This window comes from Rhinatrema bivittatum, chromosome 2 (genome assembly GCF_901001135.1).
Source record: "Rhinatrema bivittatum chromosome 2, aRhiBiv1.1, whole genome shotgun sequence".
In the NCBI taxonomy this organism is placed as follows: domain Eukaryota; kingdom Metazoa; phylum Chordata; class Amphibia; order Gymnophiona; family Rhinatrematidae; genus Rhinatrema; species Rhinatrema bivittatum.
Genome location: NC_042616.1, coordinates 340,143,169 through 340,170,332, shown reverse-complemented (window position 1 = coordinate 340,170,332; position 27,164 = coordinate 340,143,169). Strand labels below are relative to the sequence as shown.

Below are 27,164 nucleotides of genomic sequence, written 5' to 3'. Positions count from 1 at the left end.
TAATGGTAGTATTCACTTAGTTGAAGGCACCGGTACTGGGCAGGAGGAGCTGCAGCCTAGACAGAGACTCCAGGTAAAGAAGTGTCTCAAGAGCAGGCAGTTCATGTCTCCATTCAAATAAAGTTTACACTTGGACTATTTTGGCATCTAATCTACATTTTTGCCCAAACTGCTTTCTTAGCCTACCCTCTTGCTTTATCAGGGAAGGAGAGAGAGCCAGTGAGTATGAGAGGCTATATATATGTGTGTGTGAGAGCCTGTATGTATGTGTATATGTGAGTGTGAGACAGTCTGTGTGTGTGAGGAAGAGAAAGTGTGTATGAGTGAGTGAGTGCCTGGATGTGTCTATGAAGGAGAGAGAATCAGTGTTTATATGTGAGGGAGAGAGAACCACTGAGTATGAGCGCCTGTGTGTATGTATGTGAGGGAGAGCCAGATAGTGTGAGAGCCTGTGTGTGTGTCTATGTTAGAGCTTGTGTGTGAGGGCAGACAACTAGTGAATGTGTGAGACAGAGAGCAAGCCAGTAAGCATGAGCGTGCCTGTGTATGTGTGGGTGAGAGCCAGTATGTGTGAAGGAAGGTGAGAAAGCCAGTGTGTATGAGGGAGCCTGCGTATTTGTGTGTGAGAAAGAGGAGTGTGCATGAAAGTCAACGTGTGAGAGAGAGAATGAATATATATGTGTGTATACGAGAGAGAGGATAGTGTACATTCTCCCTCTCCCCCACTAATCCATGATGTTCTCAGGTAATTGGAAATAAAAAGTTACCAGGTATGTAGAACTAGGATTATTTTTTACCCCTATTTTTTTTTTTTTAACTATTTGGCTTCATTTGATGTGTCTGCTGTTTTGAAATGTTTTATTGATGTTTGATTTTTTTATTTTATTTTAATGTTATTAATTATTGGATCAGTCAATTTGTCAACTGTTTTGAAATATATTCTTTTTATTTGAATGGTTTCACTATTTTTATATTTCTTGGTTTAATTGGGGGGTTTTTTCCGTTTTTTGCTGGCTTGTCACAGTTTCCAGTTCAGTTTTTGTCTGTAAGTTTCTATTTATATGTTATGGTTTCTTTATTCTGCATTTGGTGAGAGTTGTCTGTATTCTTCATGTGTGAGTGAGGCATTCTGCTAGCATGTAAGTTCTGTGAGGGGATCTATAGCAGCTTGGCTTGTTCTGCTCTCCTAAAAGGTGTATTGGTGTGCTTAAGGGCCGGTACAATATTTGCGGTAATGCCTTTTTTCAAGTAGGGTTTTTATTTTTTGAGTGCTGGCTGTTGGTGTGGTTTTTGTTTAGGAGGTATACTGTATTTTAATTGTAATTGTTTACATATGCTTTCTGGTGGCCAAGCCTACACCCAACACATGTTACAATAGGCCCCATAAGTAACCACATACCATATACCTGTATTTATTTTCTTCAAAATTAATTCACAACAAAATATTCTTAAAAGTTAACACGTATCACGTATATATATCAAAATACATATCACATAGCATGTAACAATATCATTCACACCTCACATTCATACATAATTATCGGTATATAAAAGCATTTAAATAAAAAATAAATAATTACAATACACATCACAATACATATTGCACAAATTATTTTTATATAAAATCATTAATTATCATCTAGGACTTCAACTTCCTCCTTTATTTCTTTTGAATATTCCCTTATATTCTTCTTTTACTCTTCAAAATATTCCCTTATATTCTTCTTTCACATTTCAAAATATTCCCGACAAGAGACTCTTGTTTCACCAGCGGTTTCATCAGGGGATCAACTTGCGTCATCTATCCATCCTTCACATACAGGGAACATCAGACTTCTCATCCAGTTATCCACTTCAAAGGTCTTTAATATCCTATTCTCACCACAAAAATATAATGTAGTCAGCCACAACTCCTCAAAACATACATCATTAAATACCATCTCATACGTTTGAAAGAACTTTATCAAATAAACTACCAAATTAATTTCAACAACAATTCACTAATTATTCAAACCACACTTTACCTGGTCACATTAAATCACATATCACAATACAAAAATATGTGATTTATGTGACCAGGTGAAGTGTGGTTTGAATAATGAGTGAATTGTTGTTGAAATGAATTACTCCTTACCATGTGACAGAGGCCGACCAATAGCCCCTGTGACATAGTAAGGGCAAAGGGCCATCGGCACCATTTTGATTACTGGCAGTCGACGGCCCAAGTGCAGGAGATCGCTCCCGGACCCCTGCTGGGCCACCAGGGACTTTTGGAAGGTCTTGGAGGGGGGGGGGGGTCAGGAGGGTGGGGGTTTAAATTTAAAGGGTTGGGATGGGGTCTTTTTTTTGGGTGGGGGTTCCCACAAAGTTTTCTGGTCTGGGAAGTGGACCGAAATGGCCCTCCCCAGACCCGAAAACAAAATGGGGACAAAAAAAAATTTTATGCACTCTCGTAATTTGCTCCATAAGACGCACAGATGCCCGGGAACAGAGCCGGTTTAGCACACCATTTTTTTTTTTTTTTTAATTTTCCCCCTCTGAATCCTAGGTGCGTCTTATGGAGTGAAAAATACTGTAATTTTTTGTGTGTGGGGGAGAGGGGGTCACACAAGACTCTAAGCTTTGCCTAGAGCATCTATTATCCTTGCCTCAGGCCTGGAATGGCAGTGATGGGGGTAAAGGGGTGTCATATAAGGTAAAAAAGAAAAAAAAAAGACAAGTTTTCCCAGTGATGGAGGTGGCAGTTGTAAGGTAATGGGAATTTTCCTGTCTGTTCTAATGGGATGTTGCTGGTATTTTTATATTTGGGATCATTTAGTTGTACTTTGCTTTGAGCACAGTTTTCTAATAATGAGGCAAGTAATAAAAGTTTAAAATAGTTGTGTGGAAGACACAGGAGAAAAGTTTACTCCATGTGTCCAAGTGTTCAGAATTTTCACAGTTGAAAGCTGGCAATCCTAACTGTACCTGAACATAATTTGTTTTGAAGTACTGAAGGGTGGAATATAAATCAAATAATTAATCTGATGACATTAAATACTCATTCAGGTTGATGATTGTGGGTCTTTAAACATTAAAAGAAGGATCCAACAGAAGAAAATAGGATAAAGCATAAACATTGGCAAGTTAAATGTAAGACATTGATAAGACAGGCTAAGAGAGAATTTGAAAAGAAGTTGGCTGTAGAGGCAAAAACTCACAGTAAAAACTTTTTTAAATATATCCGAAGCAGAAAGCCTGTGAAGGAGTCAGTTGGACCGTTAGATGATTGAGGGGTTAAAGGGGCACTTAGAGAAGATAAGGCCATCGCGGAAAGATTAAATGATTTCTTTGCTTCGGTGTTTACTGAAGAGGATGTTAGGGAGGTACCCGTAATGGAGAAGGTTTTCATGGGTAATGATTCAGATGGACTGAATCAAATCACGGTGAACCTAGAAGATGTGGTAGGCCTGATTGACAAACTGAAGAGTAGTAAATCACCTGGACCGGATGGTATACACCCCAGAGTTCTGAAGGAACTAAAAAATGAAATTTCAGACCTATTAGTAAAAATTTGTAACTTATCATTAAAATCATCCATTGTACCTGAAGACTGGAGGATAGCAAATATAACCCCAATATTTAAAAAGGGCTCCAGGGGCGATCCGGGAAACTACAGACCGGTTAGCCTGACTTCAGTGCCAGGAAAAATAGTGAAAGTGTTCTAAACATCAAAATCACAGAACATATAGAAAGACATGGTTTAATGGAACAAAGTCAGCATGGCTTTACCCAGGGCAAGTCTTGCCTCACAAATCTGCTTCACTTTTTTGAAGGAGTTAATAAACATGTGGATAAAGGTGAACCGGTAGATATAGTATACTTGGATTTTCAGAAGGCGTTTGACAAAGTTCCTCATGAGAGGCTTCTAGGAAAAGTAAAAAGTCATGGGATAGGTGGCGATGTCCTTTCGTGGATTGCAAACTGGCTAAAAGACAGGAAACAGAGTAGGATTAAATGGGCGATTTTCTCAGTGGAAGGGAGTGGACAGTGGAGTGCCACAGGGATCTGTATTGGGACCCTTACTGTTCAATATATTTATAAATGATCTGGAAAGAAATACATCGAGTGAGATAATCAAATTTGCAGATGACACAAAATTGTTCAGAGTAGTTAAATCACAAGCAGATTGTGATAAATTGCAGGAAGACCTTGTGAGACTGGAAAATTGGGCATCCAAATGGCAGATGAAATTTAATGTGGATAAGTCAAGGTGATGCATATAGGGAAAAATAACCCATGCTATAATTACACAATGTTGGGTTCCATATTAGGTGCTACAACCCAAGAAAGAGATCTAGGTGTCATAGTGGATAACACACTGAAATTGTCGGTGCAGTGTGCTGCGGCAGTCCAAAAAGCAAACAGAATGTTGGGAATTAGAAAAGGAATGGTGAATAAAACGGAAAATATCATTATGCCTCTGTATCGCTCCATGGTGAGACCGCACCTTGAATACTGTGTACAATTCTGGTCGCCGCATCTCAAAAAAGATATAATTGCGATGGAGAAGGTACAGAGAAGGGCTACCAAAATGATAAGGGGAATGGAACAACTCCCCTATGAGGAAAGACTAAAGAGGTTAGGACTTTTCAGCTTGGAGAAGAGACGACTGAGGGGGGATATGATAGAGGTGTTTAAAATCATGAGAGATCTAGAACGGGTCAATGTGAATCAGTTATTTACTCTTTCGGATAGTAGAAAGACTAAGGGGCACTCCATGAAGTTAGCATGTGGCACATTTAAAACTAATCGGAGAAAGTTCTTTTTTACTCAACGCACAATTAAACTCTGGAATTTGTTGCCAGAGAATGTGGTTAGTGCAGTTAGTATAGCTGTGTTTAAAAAAGGATTGGATAAGTTCTTGGAGGAGAAGTCCATTACCTGCTATTAAGTTCACTTAGAGAATAGCCACTGCCATTAGCAATGGTTACATGGAATAGACTTAGTTTTTGGGTACTTGCCAGGTTCTTATGGCCTGGATTGGCCACTGTTGGAAACAGGATGCTGGGCTTGATGGACCCTTGGTCTGACCCAGTATGGCATTTTCTTATGTTCTTAAAAGGAAATAAGTTAGTCTTAAATCTGTTATGAATCTTGTACTCATGCTCCGAAAGAACACTAGCAGGTTGGGATTTGAATGATTATATCTCAATACATCTGTTCAGTCATTTTTTACTGGTGATTTCTGGTATGGAAGTGGTGATGAATGTATACTATACTTGTGTAGCGCTAAGAGCTCACGGATCCTTGTATTGAATTAATCGGAGAAATGAAGCATTAAATCAAGCATTTTCACCTTTTTTTCACAAATTCTTAGAGGGGTTCCTGAAACCTCACTCTAAGAATAAAAGGTGGAAACACTTGATTCAATGCTTCCTTTCTCCGATTAATTCAATACAAGGATCTATGAACTCTTAGCGCTCTACCATCTATATTTAAGGTTTTTCGCCAATAGTGTATACTGCTCATCTCCACTTCCTATTTGCTGTTACTATACTTGTGACAATCTGAGTCTTACTCTGATGCACACACACACACTTTAGCTGCAAAAACCTTTTCCTTAATAAAAACATAATTTTTATCCTCTCATTTAGAATTTTACCAAGAACTTTGTTCTGTTATTGTTGCATAGTCTCTAGCGAAGTACTAAATACCGTAAGTGTTTTATGTGTAACAAGTACTACACTTTTACACTAACATGTTTTATTTGCATTACATATACAAATGTGTGAATTATAGTACCTAAGTAAAATATACAAATTTAGACCTTATTTTGTGGCCATAAATCATTCCAGTTTTAAGGAAATAGAAACTGACTGACATTACTACATATGAGTAGTAAAATATACTGTAATAAATATAACAGAAGGCATGGGGATTACTACCCTCAATCCTTGATGCTTTTTATACTACTGCAGCATCGCTTCCTTCTTTGGTGGAGGAGCGTGGGAGGGGAGGAAAAAAGGGAACTGGATACAGACAAGAATCAACATGAGTCCTGACTTTTACAGTCTGGGGTATTGACATGCAGACATAAAGGAAAAAAACACAGGATGGCTTCTACATCCAAGTCCTAAAATAGAGTGTCAAGCATCATTGTCTGAATTATCAAGAAGGTTCTTCACCCAGTAAAAATGTTGGTAGCAGTAATTTGTTATGGGTTTGACAGTTGCTTGATTTTGATTGTAAATATGACTACACTTATAAGGCCTGGAGGCAACTGCACAGAGCAGCAGTTACTATCATTCAGGCCAATTCACTAAAAGTTGCGGGAGAGCCGGTGAGCGCCCGCTCTCCCGACACGCACAGGGCACTCTCCTGTGCGCTCGATTCAGGAGGGAACAACATGCAAATGAAGGCCCGCGGTAAAAGGAGGCACTAGGGACACTAGCACGTCCCTAGCCCCTCCTTTTTGACAGAAGTGGCCGCTGTCAGCGGGTTTGACAGCCAACGCTCAGTTTTACCAGTGTCAGTTCTCGAACCCGCTGACAGCTACGGGTTCGGAAAATGGATGCCGGCAAAATTAAGCGTCCGTCTTCCGACCCGTGGGCAAATTTTTAATTTTCTTTTTTTTTTCTTTTTACTTTTTTTTTTTTTTTTACTTTTGAGGCCTCCGACTTAATATCGCTGTGATATTATAAGTCGGAGGGTGTACACTTTCCTGGTGCTGGCCGAAATTAACGCCTGCCCAATTTCTGAAAGTTAAATGTGCGGCTTGGCTGCATATTTTACTTTCTGTATCGCGCAGGAATAACTAATAGGGCCATCAACATGCATTTGCATGTTGCGGGCTCTATTAGTTTTTTTTTTTTGGGGGGGGGGGGGTTTGCCATGCATTTTCGACGCCAGAGCGCACTGTACTGAATTGGCCTGATTGAGAGAAACAGGGGCATCCTGCACGGAGCGGCAGATACTACCATAAGAAGCTTGCAGGGCAGAGTGGATAGACCATTTGGTCCTTTTCTGCGTCATTACTATGTTACTATGCATGTATCATATATAAACATGGGAATTCTGTGCATTTTATTTGTACTGGTTTCTTTCCCCGTGCCTAATTCTGTACCTACTGTTAAGGTCTATATGTGGAAGGCCATTGTGACGCTTCGAAAGGTGCAAGTAACTGTTTATTCTCTCTTGCTAATTTTGTTCCATGCGCTTGCAATAGATTTCCTGAGCTGCTGCGACATGCAGCCTCTTACCTTGTTCGAGTCCCGTCTAAAAACCCACCTTTTTGAGGCTGCTTTTAAATCTTAAGCCTATTGATTCACCTTCAGCCTCTCTAACAAATTTTAACAATTGTCTGTTGACCCATATGTTTGCTTTGATCAAACTGTAAGCTTTACAGAGAAGGGACTGTCTCTTATGTATTGTTTGTGCAGCGCTGTGTATATCAAGTAGCACTATAGAAATGTTTAGTAGTAAGTAGTACGACATCTATTGAGAGGTGTATAACATTACCTAAAAGCTCTTTGGTTTCCTTAACACTTGATGATATGGGAAAAGGGTAGGTTGGGTGAGCAGGCTGATTTGTGCATTTAGAAAAGTACACACTTAACCCAATTCAGTCTTTTCTGAGACTCTCTTTCCTGCATAGAGGGGAAATGTATGTTGATGAGTAAGAATAGAATTTGGCCCTACTGGTGACATGCTAGTTGTTCTTAGTTTATGTGATGGTTTTAAATCTACAAAAATAAGCAAAGAGATTGCAGGTGATAATTGTACTGAATTGGTTTGTTGCAAGCTTTGTTTTATTATTCTACTGAACTTTCATTAAGACAGGTTTCATTTTTGTAAAGACCTAATGAAGTTTAGTTTATTAAAATTTATATCGCCTCAACAAAACCCTGTTCTAAGCAGTTTACAGTAAAATGATTGTCTTGTAACCTTGTAAAAAAAATTGGACTCAATCCAATATTAGAGCTCTATCACCAGAAACCTCTTAACTTTCATTTTTATGTATTTAAGAGGATCAACATTCATTCAGGTTTCAAAGACTTCATATAATAGTAAAAATCTAGGGTAGTACTGCATTTCTTTTTATATTGGCTGGCTTGTTCTTGGCATCCTGCCTTAGAGTTCAACTGAAATCAATAAATCTAGTTTAAAATTGCCATCTTCCTCGTATGAGAAAGAGAAATGGATGCTGTTATCCCTTAATAATTAAAATGTATTTTTGGCAAGGCCTGCAAGATTACATGAAATAAATGCACCTTTAAACTCAAAATGATCTGGATTTCAGTTCTAGGATTCAGAAGCCCGTTTACTATCATAGAAGAAAAGAGAACAAAGCAGAACTAAGCAGGAACAGGAAATCTGTAACACTGTGATTGCCTAGCAACCAAATAAGATTTGGATCTAATCAAGGCACCTGATCTGGGAATAAGACTATCTTGTAATTTTGAAGGCTCAGAACTGGACTAGAATGTATATAGCAAAGGAGTACATCCATTTTAGAAATCTATCACCTCATCAGGATATTGTTAAAATACTATTTTTATAATAAATTCAAATTTATTGAAATTACAGCATTTAGGTTAGGCATCTTTGGGAAATAATTTTCTTGATTTATTTATCTTCCTGCATTAAATGTACCTGTCTTGCACATAAGGAGGATAGTTTTCAGCACTCCATGGAGAGCTAAACTTTGCATATATGTAACTGACAGCCAGTTTGTTTCCATTAAGTTCTGGGTGAGCCCTTAGTAAGTGAATGGGGGGAGGATACCATTCAAATTCAGCACCTCCCTTTGTGGGGTCTGCAATGGCCAACCCCCTGAGAGGCTTTATAACAGCTCTTTCCCAAGAGTCTGTGGGCAGTCTTGTATGGTTTTTGAAAAGTTAGGAGATAGCCAAGGAGCTTAATCTTATTTTTATTTTTCAGGGCCCAGTCAGAGTAATCAGGTTAACCCAGCTGGAATGCTGACCACGTTGGGAGAGTTTTTCCTTCCAGTCTACTCACTAGCTGGGATATCCCTCTGGGTTGTTCTGGGGATTTTGAGATTTTTGTGGTAGGAGCCTTCTGAAAGCCTATATACTCGCTAGACTCAGGGAATATCGAACCCTATTTTTGGGGCAGTGCAGGTTAGGGAAGACCTGCCCTCTTAACCCTCAATGAAGATGGAGGTGATAGTGACTCACTGCAAGGAAAAACTCCGGTGTTAATCTTGTTTGAAAGGGAAAAGGACATTGAGTTTTAAGAGCGGGGAGGAAGATTGTTTTTTGGCTGCCCCTTCCTCCCTGCATTGAAGCAGGGCAAGTCACCTGAATAAGAAAATTATTCCTTACCTGCTAATTATCGTTCCTGTAATACCATGGATCATTCCAGACGGTGGGTTATGTTCCATGTCCAGCAGATGGAGTCAGAACACAAAATTCCCAGGGGAGGACCCATATAACCACGCCTCCCCTGTAACAGCTCTCAGTAACTAGACTAACAAAGCCCAAAGAGAGAGACTAAAAACAGAGGGATCAAGTAATCAAAGAAGGAATTGAAATAACCGCTGTCCAAATAAACAGCAACTAAATTCTGAACAGTGAACTTGCGAACAGCAGTGCGCGAACAAAAAAGACGCGCAGTATTCGAAATACAGAGTAAAAGATTGTTAAGACAGGTAGGCAGGGATGTCCCACAAGCAAACCCCCAAACCAAGGGGGAGGGTGTCTGGAATGATCCATGGTATTACAGGAACGAAAATTAGCAGGTAAGGAATAATTTTCTTTTCCCTGTACATACCAGGATCATTCCAGACGGTGGGATATACCAAAGCTTTCCCATCACGGGTGGGCCGCAGACAGCCCTGCTCGTATTACCTTGTCTCCAAGCTGACCGCCCGACGGAGCACCGACGTCCAGGTGATAATGTCTCGCAAAAGTATGGATCAACTTCCAGGTGGCCGCCCTACAAATCTCCTGAGTAGAGATGGAGGAGCTCTCCGCCCAAGATGTCGCCTGGGCTCGAAGAGAATGAGCCTTGACAACCAGCGGAGGGGACTTACCTACGCCAAGGTACGCCGCTATGATCGCTCCCCTTCAACCACCGCGCTATAGATTGTTTGGAGGCCATGCAACCCTTCCAGGGTCCGGACCAGAGGAGAAACAGATGATCGGAGAGCCGAAAATCATTAGTCACCTCCAGATAGCGTATCAGAGACCGCCGTACATCCAGTCTACGCAGGTCTCCAGACTCAGAAGAGGCAAAAGATGGTAATTCCACCGATTTGGTTGAGGTGGAATGCCGAAACCACTTTAGGGAGAAAAGAAGGAACCGTCCTCAGCGAAACCCCTTCAGGCGTGAAACGAAGGTATGGTTCATGACAGGATAGGGCCTGCAGCTCGGAAATACGTCTTGCTGAACTGATTGCCACGAGAAAAATGGTCTTGAGAGTGACGTCCTTGACGGTAGCCGAGCTTAGAGGTTCGAACGGCGAACCACAGAGGACTCGGAGCACCAGATTCAGATTCCACGAAGGACAAGGTGGGCGAATCGGAGGCTTCAAGTGTTTCACTCCTTTAAGGAAACGGGAGACGTCTGGATGCGAGGACAGAAACTCCTTATTTCCACTGCGAAGAAAAGCCCCCAAGGCTGCCACATGAACCCGAAGAGAATTGTAAGCAAGACCCAAATCCAAACCTGCCTGCAAGAAGAAAAGGACTTGTGGCACTGAGGCCTGCATGGGAAGAATGTCATTCGTTCCACACCAATCCTCAAAGACCTTCCAGACTCGAACATAGGTAACAGAGGTGGACACCTTACGTGCTTTCCGTAGCGTTGAAATAACCGGCTCAGGATAACCGCGCCTCCTCAACTGACGCCTCTCAAAAGCCAGGCTGCAAGACAGAAGCGATCTGCCTCCTTGAAAAATATTGGTCCCTGGCGTAGAAGACGTGGCAGCTGACCGAGATGAAGGGGACCCTCCACCGTCAAATTGCGCAGATCCGCGAACCACGGTCGTCAGGGCCACTCTGGCGCCACAAGGATCACCGGCCCTTGGTGTGCCTCTATCCTGCGGATGACCTTGCCCACGAGGGACCACGGTGGGAAAACATATAGGAGACAGTGGCGCGGCCAGGGCAGGACCAGCGCTTCCAAGCCCTCGGTGCCGCGCTCTCGCCTGCGGCTGAAGAAGCGGGCGGCCTTTACATTTCCGGTGGTTGCCATTAGGTCTACGTGCGGTGTACCCTATCGCCATACTATTATCCGCATCGCCTGCTGCGAGAGCTCCCACTCTCCGGGATCCAAGTTTTGTTGGCTGAGAAAGTCCGCCTGTACGTTGTCCACTCCCGCTATATGCGAGGCCGCTAGTCGTTGGAGGTGAAGCTCTGTCCACTCCATCAATTTGTCGGTTTCCAGAGAGACCAACCGACGTCTCGTGCCTCCCTGGCGATTGATGTACGCCACTGTAGTCGCATTGTCCGATAGCACCCTGACTGCTTGATGGCGTACTATGGGGAAGAAACCCTGTAACGCCAGACGGACCGCCCTGGTCTCCAAGCGGTTGATGGGCCACTTCGACTGTTCCTCCGTCCATCGACCCTGGATTGAGCTGTCCCGACAGACCGCTCCCCAGCCTGTGAGGCTGGCGTCCGTGGTGATAATCACCCAATCCGGGTCCTCCAGCGACACCCCCTGAGCTAGGTGCCGTGGTTCCAGCGACCAATGGAGACTGATGAAGGTTCCTCTCGGAATCGGAAGGATTGCCTGGAAATCTCTCGACACCGGCTGCCACCGAGAGAGTAGGGATCTCTGCAGAGGCCTCAGATGTGCAAATGCCCAAGGAACCAGATCGATGGTCGAGGCCATGGTCCCCAGTACCTGCAGGTAGTCCCAGGCAGTGGGCGTCTCGAGCGCCATAAATCCTTGAATCTGCTGACGCAGAGAATGAGCTCTGTCCGGATGCAGAAAAACCCTGGCATTCTTGGTGTCTAAGTGAGCTCCCAGAAAATCCAACGACTGGGACGGGACCAGGCTGCTCTTGGTGAAGTTGACAATCCATTGGAGAAGTTGTACCACTCTGTCAACTGCGAGGATACACTGTGCTCGTGACGTCGGGCGGCAACGGTCGCAACAGTGATCAGACATACCCTAATTACTGCTCAAGGGAAAAAGCATTCTGGTTCAAACAGTCAGTCAACTAGCCATGATTTATGTTGACAAGCAAGGAGGCATAAGACTCTTTGCTAAGAAGACATAACAATATGGAAATGGGCGTGCAGTTAGGAGACGACTCTTCATTTGACCAAGCTTCTAGGAATCACCAGTACATTAGGGTACAGTCTCAGCAAGGCATTTTGCTTATATGAATGATCCCTACAGTAGTTAACAGCCAACAGGTTATACAACTTATGGGGACAACTTTCAATCAACCTCTTCACATCAGAAGACAAAAGGAAGGTGGAAAAGATTTCTTTCTCAGCGAGCTCAAATCTATTCAGGATGCTTTTCTTCTCAACTGGAATGCAGATCTCATATACCCATTTCCATAGCCACAGTATAGAAAGTGCTCAAAGAGGGCCGGATTTTAATAGCTATGCGCGGGCGTAGATTTGTACACGCAACTCGGCGCACAAATCTACGCCTGATTTTATAACATGTGCATGCAGCTGCACGCATGTTATAAAATCCAGGGTCGGCACGCGCAAGGGGGTGCACACTTGTGCACCTTGCGCATGCCGAGCCCTAGGAGAGCCGCGATGGCTTTCCCCGTTCCCTCCGAGCCCGCTCCGAAATCGGAGCAGGCTCGGAGGGAACTTTCATTCTGCTCCCCCCACCTTCCCTTCCCATCCCCCCTACCTTTATTTTGCTATTTACTCCTCTGTGTGGCGGGGTAACTTGCACGCGATCCCCCGGCACGGCCGCTGTGCCGAGGCCTTGGTCCCGCCCCTGGACCACCCCCGGACCGGAGCCCCGCCCATGACCCCGTCCCCTTCCTGCCTCTTTTTCCAAGCCCTGGGACATACTTGCGTCCAGGGGCTTGCGCACATCGCCGGGCTTATGCAAAATAGGCTTGGCACGTGTAATCCCTCTGCGTGCGTAAATCCAGTTGGATTTACGCTTGCAGGGCTTTTAAATTCTGCCCCAGAGTGTGTAACAGGCATGATCATTGCATAAAAATACCATCTTAGAAGTGCAGTCCAGATGTATTTCATGCATTAAGAAAGGTGGAAGGAAGGCCAAATGATTGCTGGCATGGTTAAAAAGTGAGGTGAAAGAAGCTATTTTAGCCAAAAGATTTTTATTCAAAATTGGGAAGAAGGATCCATTAGAGGAAAATAGGATAAAGCATAAGCACTGGCAAGTTAAATGTAAGACATTGATAAGACAGCCTAAAATAAATTTTGAAAAGAAGTTGGCCGTAGAGGCAAAAACTCATAATAAAAACTTTTTAAAATATATCCGAAGCAGAAAGCCTGCAAGGGAGTTGTTTGGACTGTTAGATGGTCAAGGGGTTAAAGGGGCACTTATGGAGGATAAGGCCATTGCGGAAAGGTTAAACAAATTCTTTGCTTCGGTGTTTACTGAAGAGGATGTTGGGGAGATACCCATTTCGGAGGCTGTTTTCAAGGGTGATGATTCAGATAAACTGAACCAATTTATGGTGAACCTGGAAGATGTAGTAGGCCATGTTGACAAACTGAAGAGTAGTAAATTGCCTGGAATGGATGGTATACATGCCAGGGTTCTGAAAGAACTAAAAAATAAAATGTCAGAACTATTAGTAAAAATTTGTAACATATCATTAAAATTGTCCATTGTACCTGAAGACTGGAGGGTGGCCAATGTAACCTTGATATTTAAAAAGGGCTCCAGGGCAGATCCAGAAAACTATAGACAGGTGAGCCTGACTTCCATGCCGGAAAAAATCATGGAACCTGTTATAAAGAATGAAATCACCGAACATTTAGATAGACATAGTTTAATGGGTCACAACCAGCATGGATTTACCCAGACGAAGTCTTGCCTCACAAATGTACATTTTTATGAAGGGGTAAATAAACGTGGATAAAAGTGAACTGATAGATGTGGTGTATTTGGGTTTTCAGAAAGTGTTCGACAGTCTCTCATGAGAGGCTTTTACGAAAACTAAAAAGTAATGGGATAGGAGGTGATGTCTTTTGTGGGTTGCAAACTGGTTAAAGACAGGAAACAGAGAGTAGGAATAAATGGTCTGTTTTCACAGTAGAAAAAGTGAAGTGCCTCAGAGATCTGTACTAGGACCGGTGCTTTTTAATATATTTATAAATGATCTTGAAAGGGACATGAAGAGTGAGGTGCTTAAATTTGCGGATGTCACAAAATTATGCAGAGTAGTTAAATCTCAAGCAGATTGTGATAAATTGCAGGTGGACCTTGTGAGACTGGAAGATTGGGCGTCCAAATGGCAGATGAAATTTAATGTGGAAATGTGTAAGGTGAATGCATATAGGGAAAAATAACCCTTGCTGTGGTTACATTACGATGTTAGGTTCCACATTAGGAGTTACCATCCAGGGATCTAGGTGTCCTAGTGGATAATACATTGAAATCATCGGCTCAGTGTGCTGTGGCAGTCAAAAAAGCAAACAGAATGTTAGGAATTTTTAGGAAGGGAATGGTGAATAAAATGGTGGATGTCATAATGCCTCTGCATTGCTCCATGGTGAGACCGCACCTTGAATACTGTGTGTAGTTCTGGTCGCCGCATTTCAAAAAATATATAGCACTGGAGAAAGTATAGAGGAGGACAACCAAAATGATAAAGGGGATGGAACGGCTCCCCTATCAGGAGAGGCTAAAGAGATTAGGGCTGTTCAGCTTGGAGAAGAGACGGCTGAGGTGGGATATGATAGAGGTATACAAAATCATGAAAGGACTTGAACACGTAAATGTGAATCGGTTATTTACTCTTTCGGATAATACAAGGACTAGGGGGAACGCCTAGTGCATAATTAAGCTCTGGAATTCATTGCCAGAGGATGTGGTTATGGCAGTCAGTGTAGCTGGGTTTAAAAAAAGCTTTGGATAAGTTCCTAGAACAGAAGTCCATAAACTGTTATTAATTAATAAGGATTAGTAGCCTGGAATCTATTTAATGTTTGGGTACTTGCCAGGTACTTATGACTTAGTTGGCCACTGTTGGACACAGGATATTTGGCTTGATGGACCATTGGTCTCACTCAGAATGGCATATCTTTTGTTCTTAATATGCCAATACAAGTGTGGTTTGTGAATCTAGAACAAATTTCCATCAGCTCCACCCTCCTTCCCAACTGCATTGGGAGCAGATCCATCCTTGGTGGTGCAAGAAGAGGGACACATATTTCATCCAAACCTCTCTCCTCTATCAATCTGACAGCTTAGATGTTGAGCATTCGATAGCTCCATTTTCTCTACCCAAGAAAGTGGAAGACATAGTAGTTTCCTGCTAGGAAGTTTTCGACTAGAAGAGCTTACAACTTCAAATGGAAAGTAATCTTCACCTGGTGTCAGCAAAGCTCTTTAGATCCATTCTCTTTTGAGCCTCAAGAGCTGCTTTAATGCTTAATCTTCCTCAGATCTTAGTACCATGTTGTGCGAGTCCATGTCAATGCCAGTTAGCCTACACATACATATTGAGAGTAGGCCAATTTCCATTCATCCTTTATTGGTGAAATTCATCAAGACTGATGGCATATTAAACATCCAGTAATCAAGCCACTGGTTTCATGATATCTTAATGGAGTTCTGATACAAATTAGGAAGCCACCTTTTGAGTCATTGGAGTCGGCTTTTGTCAGATTTCTCATATGGAAAGGTTTTTATTCTTTGTTGCAATTACATCAACAAGAAGTGTCTGTGAACTTCAGGCTTTGGTCCATTACTCTTCTTAGCTGCAATTATTTCATAATAGTGGTGCTCCACACCCACCCAAAATTCTTACTGAAAGTAGTCTCTGCTTTTTATATTAAGCTATCCTTACCTACCATTGTTCCCAGACCACATGCAGATGAAAGAGGGAAAGTCCTCCATTCCTTGGACTGTAAAAGAGCATTAGCTTACTAAAGGAAAAGAACTCAGCTATATCATCAGGCTTCACAATTTTTCATCTCTTACAGTCCTAACCATTTTGGCATAGTAGTTACCAAATGAACATTGCCCAGTTGGCTAGGACTGTCACACATTATGTGCTAGCAGACCTCCATTGTAGACTCAATCAAGGGTTATCAAGTAAGAGTCATGGATGCATCAGTGGATCATCTGTAAGCAGTTCCTTTTGAAGACATTTTCAAAGCTGCAACTTTGTCATCAGTGCATACCATCACATTCCACTACTTTCTGGACAGTAAACTTGGACAAACAGCTTTGTATATCCTTTTCATCCAGTAGTCCACTCTCCATGGTAGGGCCTGGTTACTTATTCAATAAACACTCTACTACAACCTTCTGCTTGGGACTCCCCACATGCAATGGCTAATTCAGCCTTGCTTATCAACGGAGAAAGCACGCTTTCTTAACATAAATGGGATTCTTTATAGATAGTAGGATGATTTAGTGAAGCTAAATATCTACCAACCTCCCTGGAGAGTTGGCTACCTAGGTAGGCTCAGCTCTACAATCGACTGAGGGGCTCATGAAGCAGTGTCTGTGCGTGAATTTCTGCATATGCTCAGTCGAACAAAAAGCTCTATGAGTTTAGAGAAAAGGATCCATTTGCCATCAAGCAACATCATCACACACGTTTATTTAAAATTAGTTATGTTCCATAAACTTCACAGTGTACATTGTGATTAACAATAAGGCAGTCACAATCAATTAACACAAACATTATATACAGTAACATAACAAATATAAAATAAAGCTTTCTAAAAATCTTAGATTTGCTAATACATATACTATCAACCTATTTCAGAAGCTTGTACAAACATTAGCCTTTTTGCCTGTTTGCAAAATTTTAGACAGATTATTTACAATTATTATCTGGCTAAGCATTCCATAATGGGTCTGCCACATAAAAAAAAAAGCCCCCTTTCTTATACCTTGTAATTTTTTTTTTTTTGTACTGAGGGTATCTCATACAACTTTGCAGTAGCAGAATGTAAAGTTCTAATTGGTACATAAGGCTTAAGCATAGTAGAAAGATAATTATCTTCATTATAACTAACTTTATGTACTAAATATAATTTGCTGTGTTACAGGTAGCCAGCACAACTGCTTAAGCATCAGAGTAATACTTCTACTAGATTCAGATAGAATTCTTGTTGCCACATTTTGAATAAGTCACAGTGCTCTGATGATTTTTTGCATGCCTCTAAATACAAGTCAGTTTCTTATGGTAATAACTGCCATTCCGTGCAGGTTACCCCCATGTGCCTGTTAAGGGTAGTAACTGCCGCTCCATGAAGGTTACCCCTATGTGTCTGCCACTCTGTGCAAGTTACCCTGCATGCTTTAAGGATAGTAATACTTACAATCAAAAGCATGTAACTGTCAACCTTATAACAAAATTACTGCTAGCAACATTTTTACGTGGTGAGCAGCCTTCCTGATAATTCAGACAATGTTGCTTGAACGTCCTTTGCTTTTGGACTTGGCCATAGAAGCAGTCCTGTGCTTTATCCCTATTGTCAGCATATCAGTCTTCAGCATACAATACCTGTTTCCCCCCCCCCCCCCCTTTTTTTTTTAATTTAATCTAAAATAAAACACAGATCGCCAGCTTCTGCCTTTAGAGAAAGTTGCAGGTTTTCAGACTTGGCATTTATTACACTAGCCGGTGGAGTTGTTCTTTCTAATCATAATACTTTAGTCTTTTGAAGGTTAAGCAACATTCCATTTTCTAACATCCACTGCTTAACAGAGCTGAAACACTGATATAAATCTTCTAAAGGCACCATTCAATCATCAATACATGTCAGGACAAATGTTATCTGCATATACTTAAAATTTCAAACCAAGAGCCAATAGAATCATAGTGACTGGAGGTACATATTAAAAAAACAAACAAACAGATGATGATGCCGAGCCTTGTGGAACCCCAGAATACATCATCTTCCACTGGGATATATAATTTCCCTGCTTTACTTGTTGATATCTATTATGGAGAAAAAAGGTAAATTTGCTGTCCGTGGAGAACACCGAATACAGTAAACAAACTTGCTATCTGTTGGAGTCTTTTCTCCAAAGAATATTTTTTCTTCTTTAGATTGTGCATTGTTTATTCTTGTTGTGTCAAGAGAAACAGGCCAGAGACTTCAAATTGTGTTCCTAGTGTGCACAGATGTTCTTCAGTGACCATCATAAAGTACTGCATTTGTCAAGGAAAGGGACCGCAATACTGATAACTGTGAAATCTGCTCCAGCAGATTTCACAGTTATCAGTATTGCGGTCCTTCAGTTCATAGTTGTTCATTCTCAAAAGAGAAAATAAGGAAAGCAAAGTTTAAGGAGAACAGACAGCCAAAAAAAAACATGCTAAGCAAAGGTTATTGTGAGATACACCCAACTGAGATCATACTGAACAGTCCTAAAATAAGCTACTGTAAAGATGGGATTCTCTTAAAAGTAGTAATGAAGGTCATAAAATTTTACCTCAGAAAGAGAAAACGTTGAAAATGCTAGAGTAAAAGTCTGGATTCAAGAAAGGCCAAGGGAAAAAAAAACATTCTTGTAACACAGATGATGTTTACTTAGATATATGTAGAGCCCTACTGCATCTCTACTAAGAAGCTTATACTATCAATGTAGATAGAGAAAAAGCATTCCAAGATGTTTATAGCTACCTCAAGTGGGTTACTGTGTGTTTGTTTCCTGTTCCTATAAAAGGGGAAAACATCTAGAGAGGGTGTGGATTTTCAGTTCAACTTTTCAGGGGGAAGAATGGTAGTATTTTCTTTTATTATTCTTAAAGAAGACCCTTGGGCCTTGTGGGCTAAGGCTAGGGTTTAGAAAGAGTAGCAAACAAGTACTTCCTATTTTGATTAAACACTTGTTTGTTTTTGTAAAGTTATTTTGAAGGAAGTTTTATTCACTCTTCCTTGTTCCTTTAGTGTGGAATGATAAAATTCCAAGAATTGCTTTTAAAAAAAACTGACAAAACATTTGGGGGTGTCAATTTTCCAGATTTTGCTTTGTATCAGTTTGCTTTTATAATGGAACAAGATTGTTTATGGTTGCAGCCTGATATCTTTTCCTCTAAACCCAGGTATCTGTGTTTGGAGGAATCCTTGGTTGATCCTATTTCAATGTCTTATTTTTCTGACATGTGCTTGCCTTCTTTTTGGAGAATCACTTAGTTCTAAAGGCTATCTTAGTGGCATTTTGGTCCTTTGAGAAGTTTACTCAAATCTTCTTGCTCTATCCAAACAACCACCAAAATGGTATAAGAAGTTATTTAAAATTGATAATAAGGTTATTTTTTTGGAAGATTTGGATTGTCTGGTGTCTAGACTCTTCAACAAGTGGTTAAAGATAGGAAGTCCTGCTCCTTTGTTGAGTTACAAGCGGCATTTGGTTTACCTGCGTCCCAATTTTTTTTTCAATGGATGCAACCATATGACATTGTATTTTGGCTTCTAATATTGCTCTTTTGGATGTATTTGATGTATCCCAGGAATTGCATATGTCTGAAAGGATTCCTTCTAGTACTAAACACACTTCAAAGTTTCACAGATTAAGCCTAGACTCCCAGGTAGCTGTGTTGGTACTATCAGAGTATGGGAAAAGGATCTTGACTTAAGCTAAGTTGGCCTAATTTGGGGAGAAATTACTTAGAGTATCACTTTCTGCCTCTGTTACACAGTTTTTGTTTTCTTTTTGTTTTTATTATTATTGCTGTTAGAGCAATTTGAACTATTAAGCTTGTCAAGATAACGGATGTTGGTATTGATTGGATGAAATTGGTCTTTATCACATTTTCTTTTTTCATGTCCTAATCTATTGTCCTTTTGATCTCAGGTATGGGATAGAATCTGTCTATCTTCTTATTCATCAAGATCTAACTTACAAAGTTTTTATACTTATATTTTCGTTGTATGTGCTGTCTTATCTTTCTATAAAGATAAACTTTTGGATTTCTTGCTATTTGTGGCTCTAAAGTTAATTTTAAATAATTGGAAAAATAAGTTGTTGGATATGAATATGTGGTGGTCTACTTTTTCAAAATATGAACTTGCTGCTGCAGAACGTAATGGCTCTCTTTTAGAGGCCAGAAAAGTTTGGACCCCAATATTGTCATTTGCATCTTAATTGTTTCACTGTATTCTCAGTGTATGTGATTGCTTGGTGCAAATCTTATTACTGTTTGTATTTTTTTTTCTAGTTTCATGTTGTCCATTGTATTTATTGTTATGTTATGTTCTGAAAATTAATACATTTTGATCTCAATAATGATGTCAACAGGACTCTTTGAAAGGAATGAACATGTTAAGGTTGGTGAAGCCCAAGCCAACTATTCAGGCAAATTAAATGCATTCCTGAATAGAAATATCTTTAGTGCCTTCTTAAAAATCTGTACATCTGGTAATAACCAAAGAGGAGGTTGGGAGTGCCTTCCATGCTATTGGAACAGCCACAGAAAAGGCTCATTCTCATATCTCTACAAGATGTGTATATCGAACAGATAGAATATCCAGTGTCCCTTGTTAAGTATACCTCAGAGCTCTAGGAGGGGCATAAATCCATAAAATGGAATTAATCCATGGCAACATTGCATTATTCTACAGCTTATAGACTAGCATGGCAAAGTTGAAGTCAGTTTGCCATTAGAGAGCCAGTGCAGGGAGCCAAGAATAGAAGTGATATGCCCCCATAATATCCTGTCAGCCGAGTGGCAGAATTCTGCACTGTTTGAAGTGTTTGTAATGAATTTGCAGGTAAGCCAATATACAGCGAATTACAGTGATTGATAGCTGGAAAAATATCTGTAAGACAGTCTGGAAATCCTCAGGCGTCAGCAGTGGTCTTGAATAGTGAAGCATTCTGAGCTTATTGAAATAAACAGTCATAATGGATTTTATTTGGGGTTGCATTTATAGATATTGATCAAGAATTGTAAGATTCATGGACCCTTGTTGCTGTGGTAAGGCCCTAGCTGATTATCAATTGTAGCAATATAATTATTGATAAATGTGGCAAAATTATCACCAGGTCATTCTAGATTGATTAAGAAACAGAGGGTTGATATGTAAATTATTGTACCACCCAAAATAGCACATAATCTACTTAGGGTGGAATAAATCCTGAGGGTAATATGCCTTTTTTGCCCCCTCTGTCTTTGTTCTGTATAAGGCTAAAGGGAGCCAATAGCTGTCCAAATTGGCATCTGTTTTAAATTTGTGCATGTATGCTCTGCTTTTTGAACCAAACATTTTACTATTAAGAAGAAGCTATTAAACCAGGGAGCTAGTTTTACCCGTTGTTGACATATGGGTTTAACTTGAGTTAATTGGTTAGTCACTTTCTCTAAAGTCTCATGCCTGTGATCAACCAGAATGGCTAAATCATTAGCCAAGCAGTTGTCTGCAAAAGGTATATGTTCCCTAAAAGAATCTGCTTCAATATGCCCACACTTGAGTACCACCTGCTGATCTGATGCAGTGTTTCCCTGTGATATAGATAAATTAACAATCCCCTTGGGATCCTGCCAGATACTTGTGACCTGGCTTGGCCACTGTTTGAAACAGGATACTGGGCTTGATGGACCTTTGGTCTTGACCCAGTATGGGAAGTCTTATGTTCTTATGAAAGATACAATATAATGATCTGATCATAGGATTGAATCGACTTTAGCAAAAGAACTACAGTCGATCAATACTGGGTCAAGAAAGATGAGATTTAAAATATGCCAAATGTAGCCTTTGCATCCAGTAATATCTCACAAGGAGCAGTTAGTTTCAGTTGGTCATGCAGGTTAAAATCACCTACAAATTTGTAAACTGAAAATTTACTCACTAATGAACTCTGTCAAAGAGGAGATATAATATTTTTTAAGAAAGTAAGCCCAGCTGGCAGTATGTTAGACGTAACAGTTGGAGAAGAAGCAATGTTAGTAAGTATGGACATCAATTTCAGATGATATTTAAAAACAACTAACAGCTCTCCCCCTCTCCGAGATTCATGTAATTGAACCAGAAACAGAATACCCAGGCGGGATCAGCTCTTTTAATAACACAGAGGCATTATCAGTTAGCCAGGACTCAGTTATATAGGCGGTCAGTTGTCTTAACTTGTATCAAATTATAGATAACTGGTAATTTTTTTTCTACAGGTAAGGCATTAACTAGCAAAACAGTAAGAACTGAAAATGTGGAACTAGACAAGAAAGATTGTAACAGATCAGAAACTAAATTAATCAGAACCCACGCAGGTCTTTTCATAAAAACTTTAGCCATACTGTCACATCTGCCATATCTTGATAGCTAGGGAATTGGCCAGGAAGATGCAATGCAAATGGTTGGATTCATCAGTATATCCAGCATAGAGCAACTGGACACTGTAACAAACTGCCCATAAAGAGCCCAAAGTCTTACATGAAGGAGCTCCATTGTCGCACTTCTTTGGATGCATGACAGAGTATGCACACAGCTTGCGTGCATGTTATTGATGTCCTCCTGGGCCTTTTCTTGTCACCCTTCTGTGACATTACTTGGGAGCTGAACAGATGACACTCAAGCTCATGGGGAAATAAGGCCTCGGAAAAAGGGGTCATGTGCAGATGGAAAACACTAAGGTAGACAGACACAACAAGGGTCGTCCTCACTCCAAGTCATACGCAGGTGTTTGCATTTGGTAGCACAGAGTACTAGTGCTGTAATCTTTGAGAAAACTGAGTCTTTGTAGGTTGTAATGCCTTTTATTGGACCAATATAAATATTATCCAATGAAGCTGTAACACGATACGGAGAAGTTGCAGAAAGACCAGGGTTTTGTGTTTCAAAAACATGGACTTTGTTGAAATGGGGAAGTACCTGGAGGAAGAACCAGAAGGATGGGAGTAAATGGGAGATGTGGAACAACAGTGAGCCAAGCTAAAAGGAGCAATTACTGAAGCGACCAATATATATGTTAGGTTTCATTCTTTTCTTGCTTTTCTTTACTTTTCTATCTGGTTCACAAAAGAGGTGGCGGATAAAATAAAAGATAAAAGAACAGCATTTAAGAAATATAAAAGATCCCAAAGGCAGCATCACAAAGAAGAATATCTGGTAAAACTGAGGGGAGACGAAGAAAGTAATCAAGAAAGTGAAAAGTCAAGCAGAAGAAAGGATTGCCAAAGAGGTAAAGCGAGGTGACAAAACATTTTTCAGATACATCAGTGAAAGGAGAAAAGTCCAAAGTGGTATAGTGAAATTGAAAGGTGAAAAGGATCAATGGGTGGAGACAGATGAAGAAATGGCAGAAATATTAAATGAATACTTCAGTTCGGTGTTCACTAAAGAAGACCCCAGAGAAGAACCGTCGCTAGTTAACAAGAAACTGGAGGGGAGTGGAATGGATGAAACTCCATTTATGAAAGAGAAGGTATGGGAAGAGCTAGGAAAACTGAAAGTGGATAAAGCCATGGGGCCTGATGAGGTTCATCCCAGGATACTGAGGGAGCTCAGAGATGTGCTGGCGGCTCCGCTGCCTGACCTGTTCAATAGATCCCTGTAAAAGGGAGTGGTGCCGAGTGATTGGAGAAGAGTGGCAGTGGTCCCTCTTCACAAGAGTGGGAGCAGAGAGGAGGCTAGAAACTACAGGCCGGTTAGCCTCACCTCGGTGGTGGGAAAAGTATTGGAGTCGCTGCTAAAGGAAAGAATAGTGAACTATCTACAAGCAGCAGAATTGATGGACCAGAGGCAGCATGGGTTTCACCAAGGGAAGGTCCTGTCAGACAAATCTGATAGACATTTTTGATTGGGTGACTAGGGAATTAGATCAAGGAAGAGCGCTCAATGTCATCTACTTGGATTTCAGCAAAGCTTTTGATACAGTCCCGCACAGGAGGCTTGTGAATAAAACGAGAAGCTTGGGCGTGAGTGCCAAGGTGGTGGCCTGGATAGCAAACTGGTTGAAGGACAGAAGACAATGTGTGCCGGTAAATGGAACTTACTCGGAAGAGAGAGCGGTGATGAGCGGAGTGCCGCGAGGGTTGGTGTTGGGACCAGTCCTGTTCAATATCTTCATGAGCAACATCGCGGATGGGATAGAAGGTAAGGTTTGTCTGTTTGTGGATGACACTAATATCTGCAACAGAGTGTGGAAAGAATGAGACGGGATTTAAGGAAGCTGGAAGACTGGTTGAAGATATCGCAGCTGAGATTCAATGCCAAGAAGTGCAGAGTCATGCATATGGGGTGTGGAAATCCAAAAGAAATGTATTTGATGGGGGGTGAAGGGCTGATTTGCATGGAGCAGGAGAGAGACCTTGGGGTGATAGTGTCTAACGATCTGAAGTCGGCGAAACAATGTGACAAGGCGATAGCTAAAGCCAGAAGAATGCTGGGCTGCATAGAGAGAGGAATATCGAGTAAGAAAAGGGAAGTGATTATCCCTTTGTTACAGGTCCTTGGTGAGGCCTCACCTGGAGTACTGTGCTCAGTTCTGGAGACCGTATCTCCGAAGAGACAGGATGGAGGCGGTCCAGAGAAGGGTGACCAAAAAGGTGGATGGTCTTCATCGATTGACTTATGAGGAGAGATTGAAGAACCTAAATATGTATACTCTAGTGGAAAGGAGGAGCAGGGGTGATATGATACAGACTTTCAGATACTTGAAAGGTTTTAATGATCCAAAGTCAAAGACAAACCTTTTCCGTTGGGGAAAAAAATCAGCAGAACCAGGGGGTCACTATTTAAAACTCCAGGGAGGAAGACTCAGAACCAATGTCAGGAAGTATTTCTTCATGGAGAAGGGTGGTGGATTCCTGGAGCGCCCTTCCAGAGGAAGTGGGTGAAGATCAAAACTGTAAAGGATTTCAAAGGGGCATGGGATAAACACTGTGGATCCATAAAGTCTTGAGGGTGTGAATGAAGAGAAGAGGCATGGGGGTGGCTTGCGGGAATGACGGCTACTACCTGATGATTAATACCCTTGTTCAATAAACATACACACGGTTAATTCGACTACAACATTGCTGTATGCTTCAACGGCAAGAGGAAATGTGGGAAAAAGGATTTGCATTCATAAATAAGCATGGGAGTAGCTTGCTTGTTGCAGCAGTTACTACCCCAAACCTAATAAGCCTGATACTTCACTTTCCATGCATATCCAGCGTAGCTCTCTGCTTCAATGGCAGGGGGAATGAAAAGAAGATTTACATTCAGGCAACTACCAACAAGGACTGAATTGCATAGTCTGAGTAAACAAATAAGCGTGGGAGTAGCTTGCTTGTTGCAGCGGTTACTATCCCGAACCAATTAAGCCCGATACTTCTCTTTGATGCAGCTCCAGCACTGCTCTCTACATCAGTGGCAGGGGTGGAAGGAAATTAGAACCAAAAAGTTACCAATAAGGGCCCTGAACTCAGCGGTCAGAGTAACAGATAAGTATGAGAAAAATAAGTGTGAAAGCTTGCTGGGCAGACTGGATGGGCCATTTGGTTTTCTTTTGCCGTCATTTCAATGTTTCTATGTTTCTATATATGAGCTTTCAGTCAGATAAGTTCATTCTTGAGAATTTGGACATCTGAAGAAGGGGACCTATGTGAAATCAAAAGCTCAGGAACAGTATCTTCATTGGATAATTCTTATTAGTCCAATAAAAGGCATTGCAGTGTACAATGAATGAGATGAATGAGTCCAATCAGTGATGAGCTAATGGTAAAAATCAAAATGTTTATCTGGCATCCTAGCTACATAAAACATCACATTAAAATTATTGCTCAAATTAAAACCAGAACTATTCCTGGTTTTTTTTTTGTTTTTGTTTTTTTTTCATTTTTTCATACCATTAAGCTACACAGAGGACCTGGAAGGCTGAATGTTTGGAGAGAAGCTATAATATCACTGGCTATTTAGATTGTTGCAGAGCTTTTTGGTTAGGTATGGGAATGTTAAGTGCTAGAGGGAAGTAAGTAGAGATTTTGTATGCTATTCTACCCAAGTTGGTAGCGTACAAAGGAGGAACATTAAAAAAGAAAAAAAGCAGTCCAAGTTATAAAATCTTGCAGGTGGTCACACTCTAGGCTGGCACCTGAGATATATCCCATACTAGTATGGGCAGAATAAGTGAACAGACCAGATGGGCAGGATGGTCTTTTTCGACTTCATTTTAGTATGTTTCTATATCAGTCAAGCTTAACATGGATAAACAACTTTAATATTTTAGCAATCTTTTCAGAAAGGGTTTGTTTATTTTTGAAAATTGTGTAGTCTCCACATATCCTACATTCACAGCCGATGATAAAATGCACATAATTCAGAAAAATAATATAGGTACATTAAAAATGCAATAGACATTAGAGCTGGCAGTGAAAAGAATTTCTACAGCTGTTATCTGCAATAAGATTTTCACGGCAAAAAATACTTAAATTATATTCCTGCAAAAGCTTTTGAAGTGGAATTTCAGCTGTTGGTGAAATTCTTTTATAAAAGGGATCAGGCGAATCTGGTCAGGAAGGGAATTCCACAATAAAGGAGCAGCGATTAGAAATGCTCTGTCTCTAGTTTCACCAAGTCATGCATGGAGGGAACTTCTATAAGTCCCTCATTAGCTGATCATAATGATTTGCCTGGATGGTAAATTCTTAACATTGAATTCAGTACTATAACTTCAGGTGTATTTATCATTTTATGAATAAGAATGGCTATTTTAAACTTTATTCTCCACTGGATAGGTAGCCAGTGGAGAGCTTTCAGAACTGGAGTAATATGTTGCCACAATTCAGTACTAGTTAGAACATATGCAGCTGAGTTTTGTATGATTTGTAATGGTCTCAGAGTGGTATCTGGTAATCCATGATATAAGGAATTAAAATAATCTAGACCCAAGGTAACTACAGTCTGAAAAACTGAACAATTTACCCAATTGTAATTATATGAGTGGTTCCGGTGTAATAGGGTAGGCAATTTTCAAAGCAATTTAGTTGCATAAACAAGATTAATGCAGTTAGATGGCTGCTTTTGAAAATTGCCCACCTCACTGCTGTTGAAGTATGTGCACCATTTCAGAAAATAGGCACTTTTAACAGC

At 40.8% G+C, this 27,164-nt stretch overlaps 1 protein-coding gene across 1 annotated transcript in view; it reads left to right on the top strand.

Moving 5' to 3' along the window:
* The window catches only part of GALNT1 (polypeptide N-acetylgalactosaminyltransferase 1), a 487,294-nt gene that overhangs the window by 284,180 nt on the left and 175,950 nt on the right, over positions 1-27,164 (top strand).